The following is a 9,093-nucleotide window of genomic DNA, read 5'->3' on the forward strand; positions in this document are numbered from 1 at the left end:
TGGCAGTGATAAAGTCCAAGGGCAAAAGGTAAAATAGTTTGTACCTTGGGGAAGTTTTAACCTAAGCTGGTAAAAGTAAGCTTAGGAGGTTTTCATGCAGGTCCCCACATCTGTACCCTAGAGTTCAGAGTGGGGAAGGAACCTTGACAGGCTGTTTAGAGTGTTGTTTTTAGCTGCCTCTTTCTGCTCACAGGCTCACAGCAGTGCTGCAAAATGTCCAGTCTTGTCCTGCCAAGCCACACTCTCATTAGACAGACGGGAAAATAATAGGAAAGAGAAGAAATAAATAGACTGAGACAGTGGAAAAACTTACTATATAGATAGTACAGTATAGCGAGATCTTCTCCAGCAACTATTTTTGACATTTCTTTTAATTCCAAGAGGGGCTGAAAAGATGAAATGTCAAAATTTTCATGAGATGAAAAACTCTAAACGGTCTGGATGCAGAAGTGTCTAAACACTTCATTTTGAAATTTGGTTGTAACAAAACATTTCCTCTTAAGTGTCCATTTCAAATGAAAAAATTCATTTGGAATGAATATTTTTATTTCAAATGACCTTGAGACAAGTCATTTTATTTTCAAGTTAAGTGAAGATGTCAATTCAAAATGAAAGTTTTCATTTTAATTCGACATTTTGAAATAGAAACTTTCATTTCAGCTTGAGACGTCAAATCCCCTCCCCCCAACAAAATAACATGAAATATTTTTCTTCAAAATTCATATTTTCCCACAGAAGTTTTCTATCTTGATGTAACACTTTCAGAGTTTTTCCCACAGACATGGGGAAAATGTTGACCAGAACTAACAACCATAAAGGTAATCATGATTCTAGTCCTATAAAAATGAGTCCAACACAGTAACACTTAGTAGGCATGCCACCCTGCCAAACAGGAGGTGGCAGTAGCTCAGGCCTGGTCTACACTGCCACTTACAGCACTGAAACTTTCTTCGCTCCGGGGTGTGAAAAAGCACCCCCCTCCAAGCGATGCAAGTTTCAGTGCTGGAAAGTGGTAGTGTAGGTAGGGCTACAGTGCTGGGAGCTCTTCCCCTCGTGGAGGTGGTTTTATTACAGTGGTGTGTCAGGATATAGATATTCAGGCCTGTCTGTAAAGGCCTGTACTCTAATTTAGGTGTATTCTTATCACTTAGCTAGTTCTAGAGGTATAAAAGAGAGAATCAAAATCACTGTCTGCTGGTGTAAGGTCCTTCTCTTACTGTGACAGTCTGAGGCCCTGTGCTTAGGCTAAGGCCCTTGGCTAAGCAGCAGAGGCAGCCATAAGCTGGGAAGCGACCGGTCACCTCCTCACATTCCAAACCAGTCACATTGAAATAAGGTACTATTGGGCTGTTAAGAATACAATCCTGTCCTGATAATGCCTATCGCCTCCAGAGAAAGGAAAGAGCCTAGGGGATGTAAAAGGAAGTTTAGTTTGACAGTTTTCTGTTCAGTAAGAACTTACTTATCAATAGACATAGCTGGGAAACCCTTATGTCTTTATAGATGTAGTTGTGAAATCCTCACTTCTGTATTGTTTTGTCATTATAGTTCCCACTTTGCTATTGTTTGTCTGTATAATCTCTGTCTGGTTCTGTGATTGTTTCTGTCTGCTGTATAATTAATTTTGCTGGGTGTAAACTAATTAAGGTGGTGGGATATAATTGGTTAAATAATCATGTTACAATATGTTAGGATTGGTTAGTTAAATTTCAGGAAAATGATTGGTTAAGGTATAGCTAAGCAGAACTCAAGTTTTACCATATAGTCTGCAGTCAATCAGGAAGTAAGGGCGGGAATGGGAACAGGGACACAGGTAAGGCTCTGTAGTATCAGAGCTGGGAAGGGGGACACTCAGGAAGGAAACTGGAATCATGCTTGCTGGAAGTTCACCCCAATAAACATCGAATTGTTTGCACCTTTGGACTTCGGGTATTGTTGCTCTCTGTTCATGCGAGAAGGACCAGGGAAGTTAGTGGGTGAAGGACTAACCCCCCTAAGACGTTGGAAGAGCATTCTCCCAGCACTGGAGCCGCGACTACACAGCCACGTTAAAGCGCTGACGTGGCAGCACTTTAACATCGGCTGTGTAGACATACCCTCAGTCATGTTTTTTGTCTACTCAATGAGCTAGATGCAAAAGTTGTGAATTTTGATGAGAAAGAGATACATGATTTTTTCATGAAAATATTCCCATTTTCAACCAGCTCTGTTCATTTTTTGTGAAGAATGTGAAAGAAGAAATTCTCTCTGTCAAACCAGAAGGAGAGGGTGGTGTCTTTCTTAACTGGGACAGGGAGTGCATTCTGTCAGTAGTAGGCTGGCACGGGAAGAGATAAGGAACTACCAGTGGGATGATAGTGTGGTTCAAGGCAAGGACAGAGATCGAAGAGATCAGGCTTCAACTTTGTTAGGAGAATGTGAAGTAAATAGGGTAGAGACTAAACAATAATAATCTTGCTTCTGGGCATGCTTTTAGTTTAAACAGTCTGAATAGGCAAGCAAGAGAATGTAAGTGAAAGCACAAGGCTGCACCCTCCCTCCTTCTATCGGCATATAGAGACAAACCTGACTGGTGTGGAGGGCTTTGGAATAAGCTTGCTTGTTTAGCCCCAATAAACCCATCGAATTGCCTGCAGACTGGACTCTGGAGTTTTATTTTCCAGCCAACTGTGTCTGGGAACTGAGAGGGAGGAGGGAGCTGGACCCCTGCCAACATCTTGGTGCCATGACTCGGATACACTTCCCTGGATGGGTAAGTAATACAGTAGCAGTCAGGTAAGTCCCCTGCATCAACTGTCTGCACAGCTGTTTGACGTGGGTATGACAGGCTCTCATGAAGGGAGTTGCGGGTTCTCGAAAACTGGGGTAACTGATTTTTTAAACAGGTGGATATGGAGGAATCAGGGCTCATACCAGGTACAGGGGTCAACCTGGACAGAGATTGAGAAGGAGGTGGGTGAGGTGTTAGAAGATCCCAAGAGATAGGACTTTATACAGAGTAAAACAAATTTATTTGGGGTTTGGATACCATTGGGAACTGGGGGCTGGAGATAGATGATCTGCTGAGCAGTTTTTGGTTAAAGTCTGCAGCTTTGGGGACATGAACCAGAGCTGGGTCTGTGTTGCAGCAGGCTAGCATGCCTGGATCAACAAGGCAGGGTTCTGAGTCCCAAGCTGGCAGGGAAAACAGGCTCAGAGGTAATCTCAGCACATCAGGTGGCAGTCTCAAGGGGATCTCTGTGACGAAACCGATCACAGGTACCTGTGGATGGGATTATGTTTAATAATCCAGGACACATGTGTAACCACTCACCGAATACCCACCTGTGAATTAATGAAGTGGGAAGAGGAATGGGAATCAGTTCCAACAATATGGACAGATTGGTTAAGGGAGAGTGTAGAGGGGGAACGGAAATGTCAATAGACTGTATATGCATCCGAAGTGAGCTGTAGCTCACGAAAGCTTATGCTCAAATAAATTGGTTAGTCTCTAAGGTGCCACAAGTACTCCTTTTCTTTTTGTGAATACAGACTAACACGGCTGCTACTCTGAAACCTGTATATGGAATGGATCAAGAGCCTTTACTCCGGCAGATTGGAAATCTATCAGAAAATATTACATGGTGGGCTAGAGGTAATGGTATAATAAATGAAGGTGTCACAGAGACATCATGGCATCTCAATGATGATGAGGTTGAGTATTGGATTAACTCATTGTATTCCTTACAGTGGTATCAATCAAAAGGGAACCAAAATTTGACATTCCAGACACCAGGGGTGTTGGCACAAAGAGGTGTCCCATGATGTAAATATCATTTTGTCCACATATAATGATAACGACAACATGGATCAATATAAATGGAAATGCTGATGTGGAGCTAAAATCACTCTAGGGGCACACACAGTGAAATTAAATCTAACTGGTTTGCAAAATGTAACCCTACAGATGGTGTAGATGCCCATCTTGAAAAATCTAGACCTGAACTGGCCACAGCCCAGAGCTAAAAGTATTCCCTGACAGGCAGACCTGAGTGATCCTTTATGGAAGCGGGTGCAACTGGCACTCTTTAATGTGTCCTTTTGATCTGTTACATGGGTAGTCTGTCCCAGTGAGTGGTGGGTGGGCCGGCTATATCCCAACTGCAGCACATCCATAGAATGGTTGAAACAACAATTTAATAGGTGGGTGAGAGGACATACAGAAAAGAGGATTATGGTCAACAATAAACAAGGGAATGGAGCATGGACCTTGGGGGAAAATTGGGCAACTAAGCATTTGATGAGTCACAATGTGAAATTGCAACAAGAAATTAATGAATGGATGGTACATCAAGTAGCTGCAATTGCAGATGGGTGGGAAGTAGCAAAATGAATCTACGGATTGCTGATTGGGCAGGACAATTGGTGAAATAGGCAGGAGATAGTTTTAGACGTTTGATGTGGGGAGAGGTGTGTATGGGAATGCAGAATGCTCAAGTAATGATATTAATAAATGTTATGAGGGACACATGGTTGGGACAGTGACTATCAGTTTTAAATCACGGCGTGAGCCCATACCTATCAACACTTGCAAAAACATGTCCGTCCACATGGAAAACAACATCCCCAACCTGTAAGGCTAGCACTGTGATACCCTGGGAGGGAAATGCAACCAAAGTAGTCCCCATGAGCCTGACAGGAGTACAGGAAAAGAGGGATTCGATGGGAACCCTTGGAGAATCAGTGGATAGGATGGAATGGTATAAATTGGACCATAATTGAATAAAACAACTGTGTATTCAGGGGGGGATATATGGATATGGCCCACCTCAATGGTGTCAGAGAAACAAAATGTGTGGCCTATTGCAAAGGGGGGACACTTAAATGTGATGTATATGGGATATGGAGTGTTCTCCTGGGAATGCATGTAACACTCCTGCAATGTAACACTAGAGGGAAGAAACACAACAGCACATAACCGAACTGCACGCACCTATAAGCTGTTACCAGGACTATGGTGCACAAATGGGTCACTGGAACAAATTGTTGTGAATACCCGGACCAGTGTGTACTACCCCATCCCACACCAAGTGGTCGAGTTGGTTTGGAAGATACCAAATTTTACTATTGACACTCAAAAATTGCAAGAGCTGCTCACTGCAACTGCTGACAATTGCACGCGTTTCAGAACAATGCTGAAAGAATTCTAGCCATGTCAAAGAAGGAGGAGCAGTGCCAGTGGTGGTGGCCAAAATGATGGACTATATTTCATTGAGCAGGACATTCGATATTGCTATGAATTATCATGACACTTGGCCTACTATTAAGTGTTGCTTCTGCAACACTTAGAAGGCAGTGGGCAAGGGGGATATGGCAGTGAAATCAAGAACAGCCATCAATGGGAAGCCTGAGACACTGATTGGAATAGTGCGGAATGCCTGTATGAAGGAAGGTGCAGGGCACTAACTCACAGTAGGGCACATCAATCAACAGCACTTTCCATCTTGATACCTGGCCCTATCAGGAAACGTGCTGCCATATGTCCTATGTTTTTCCCAGGATGCCTGGGCAGCGTCTCTTTTACCCAATGGTCCTGCTGAGTTCAATGGAGCCTGTCATAAATATAAAGGGAAGGGTAAACACCTTTAAAATCCCTCCTGGCCAGAGGAAAAATCCTCTCAGCTGTAAAGGGTTAAGAATCTAGGATAACCTCGCTGGCACCTGACCAAAATGACCAATGAGGAGACAAGATACTTTCAAAAGCTGGGGGGAGGGAAAAACAAAGAGTCTGTCTGTGTGATGTTTTTGCCGGGGACAGAACAGGAATGGAGTCTTAGAATTTAGTAAGTAATCTAGCTAGATATGTGTTAGATTCTGATTTCTTTAAATGGCTGAGAAATTAAGCTGTGCTGAATAGAATGGATATTCCTGTCTGTGTGTCTTTTTGTAACTTAAGGTTTTGCGTAGAGGGATTCTCTATGTTTTGAATCTAATTACCCTGTAAGGTATTTACCATCCTGATTTTACAGAGGTGATTCTTTTTATTGTTACTTTTTTGTTACTGTTACTTCTATTAAAATTCTTCAAGAACTGAGTGTTTTTTTCATGGTTCTTAAGATCCAAGGGTTTGGGTCTGTGGTCACCTATGCAAATTGGTGAGGATTTTTAATCAAACCTTTCCAAGGAAGTGGGGTGCAAGGGTTGGGAGGATTTTGGGGGGAAAGACGTTTCCAAACAACACTTTCCTAATAAAATAACCCAGATAAACGTTTGGTGGTGGCAGTGGAAGTCCAAGGGCAAAGGGTAAAATAGTTTGTACCTTGGGGAAGTTTTAACCTAATCTGGTAAAAGTAAGCTTAGGAGGTTTTCATGCAGGTCCTCACATCTGTACCCTAGAGTTCAGAGTGGGGAAGGAACCTTGACAGAGCCACACCAATTTACACGAGCTGAGCCTTTGACCCAAACTGTCAGATACCTGAGCTGAGAATCTCCAAAATGCAAGTTACCCACAATTTTATGCTCTTTGATTTTTTTTTAAATAAGATCAACACTACTTGAGAAACTTGAATTTCCCCAGTAATTTCCCCCCAGCTGTTTTCATCTGTATTTTCAGGCTGTAGATGATGGTATTTCGCATCGGGGTCATTTCATCCACAACCATGGAAGAGACTGAGCTGGGTTTTGTGTACTGTACAAAACCTGTCGGGTACCATAAACCAACCACAATCAGGGAGGAGCTGCAGGTGGAGAAGGCTCTACAGCTGCCCTCCGCAGAGTGTATCCTCAGGATGGTGGCGATGATGTGAATGTAGGAGATCAGGATGAGGAGGAAGGAGCTTGATACAAATATCACAACAGAAGTGAGAAGCACCACTTGATTGGTGAGGGTCACAGTGCAGGATAGATTCAATAGGGGAGGGAGCTTCACAGCTGAAATGGCTGATTTGATTGGGGCCACAGAAGTGCAACCTGAGGGCTAAACCTCTGTTAAGCAGGGGATTTATGAAGCCTATTGCTCATGCCCCACTCACCAGCAGAACACAGATTCCTTTGCTAATGGTCTCCATATACCACAATGGGTCACAGATGGCAGTGTGAAGAAAGAAAAGGAGTACTTGTGGCACTTTAGAGACTAACCAATTTATTTGAGCATGAGCTTTCGTGATCATCATGCATGATGTTAGCCGACGGCCAAGGATGTTTGGTGAGGTGCCAGCTATGCCCGTTTATACCATCCGTGACTTTAACTGCTAGAGCTCAGAGCTCCTTCGCAGCGGGCAGCCAGTACTGACTGACAGGTGCCCCAATGGCAGCACTAAGAGCCTCTCCACACCCGTGACTTTAACTGCTAGAGCTCAGAGCTCCTTCACAGCGGGCAGCCAGGATTGACTGACAGGTGCCCCAAGAGTTTGCCCCGTGGAGGCGGCACAACTCAACGCTAGGCTCTTAGTACTCTCACCTAATGGCCAGGCTTTAGAGCCAAAACGGCTGAGGTTCTTTAATTGTGTTGGCTGCGTTACAGTAAACCAGAGAAAACAAGTCAGGCTTATGCACAAATGGTTACCAAAATTTATTAAGCTAGATTCTAATCATGTGGTTACAAAATTGCTAGTGCCTACTTATTTAAATGTAGAGATGTTACACACACAAACAAGTTACAAAACTGAAGCCACAATCCCAAAGAAAGAAAACAAAGTATAGAGCTCTATTTCAAAATATGTGTACACTAAAGGTAGGAGATCAGGTGTGGGTGCTTCTTACCCTCCTTGCATCTCTCGATTCCAGCGGTGCCAAGCCAGGATCGGTCACTCAATTCCGCGGAAAGACGAATAAGGGACAAGGCGTAGGGACCCTCTTAGCTGCAGAAGCCTTGGGAGGCTGTCACTTATCTGACCAGCAGATAGATAGTGAAAAGCACTCAAAAATCATGGTGCTGTAGTGCATGATGCATTTCGTGATCATGGTGCATCCGATGACATGAGCTGTAGCTCACGAAAGCTCATGCTCAAATAAATTGGTTAGTCTCTAAGGTGCCACAAGTCCTCCTTTTCTTTTCGCGAATACAGACTAACACGGCTGTTCCTCTGAAAGATGGCAGTGTAGCAGTCATACACTATTGCTGAGAGAATAAAAATGTCAGCACCAGTAGGCAGGAAAATGAAGAATATCTGGACAAGGCAGCCATCAGCAGAAATGATTTTGTGCTCTGCTAGGAAATTGACCATCATCTTAGGGACAATGGCTGAGGAAAAGCATATATTGACAAAGGATAAATGAGACAGGAAGGGTGTGAAGGTGAGGATCAGCCCTTATCAGTATGATCACCACGTTCGCCACAAGCGTGATTAGGTAAATAACTATAAACACCAGGAATAGGAAAATCTGCATCTGTGGGTCACTGGAAAGTCCCAGGAGAATAAATGTAGTCACTTTGGTTTGATTCCGAGTCAGGAAATCTGACCTGTCAGACTGGGGGAAAAATAATGAAATTAACACAGAAGTAAATTGAAATGGCCTGTCGAAATCATCTGACCAAAAGGATTAATGTAAACCGAGGCTGACTACATCCTATAAAATGTGTGCTGTAAAAAGACAAAATGGGCTAATTGCACAGAACGACTTTGGCACCTACCTACCATTTTAGGTGCCTAAATCCCAGAATCAAGCCCCACTGGTACTCACAAAAACCCTGCTCAGCTGTGACATTGAGGGACCCCTATGTCAGTCTGTCCCAGTCTCTCCTGTTGAAGCTGTTCCACTGTGGTTAAATAATAAAAGAGGCTTTGGAGCAGAGGCACCGGATACTCAGCCGTCTGCATCGGAGGGTGAGTGCTCTAACCACCAGAATATACAGTCATTCATGCTCTTGCTGTCTCTCTCTGGCCCAATATCTCTTTAATCTGTCCCACTAACTTCAACAGAGCTACATCTGATTTACACCAGCTGGAGATTTGATCCCTTGACGCCTATGGAGCTATGGATGATTTACACCAGCATGGGATCTGGCCATTCTATAAATACTTTACAAAAATACAGAATGTAATATCGTAGAATTTTATTGGATGGATTCCTATTAACATCTCTAGGATTCTAGAAGAAGACAAAGACAAAGAA

At 43.3% G+C, this 9,093-nt stretch overlaps 1 pseudogene; it reads right to left on the reverse strand.

Moving 5' to 3' along the window:
• Positions 1–6,529: 6,529 nt before the first annotated feature.
• On the reverse strand, positions 6,530–8,798 carry LOC125622501 (olfactory receptor 5G9-like; annotated as a pseudogene).
• Between the last annotated feature and the right edge of the window lie 295 nt (positions 8,799–9,093).

This window comes from Caretta caretta, chromosome 13 (assembly GCF_965140235.1).
Source record: "Caretta caretta isolate rCarCar2 chromosome 13, rCarCar1.hap1, whole genome shotgun sequence".
In the NCBI taxonomy this organism is placed as follows: Eukaryota; Metazoa; Chordata; order Testudines; family Cheloniidae; genus Caretta; species Caretta caretta.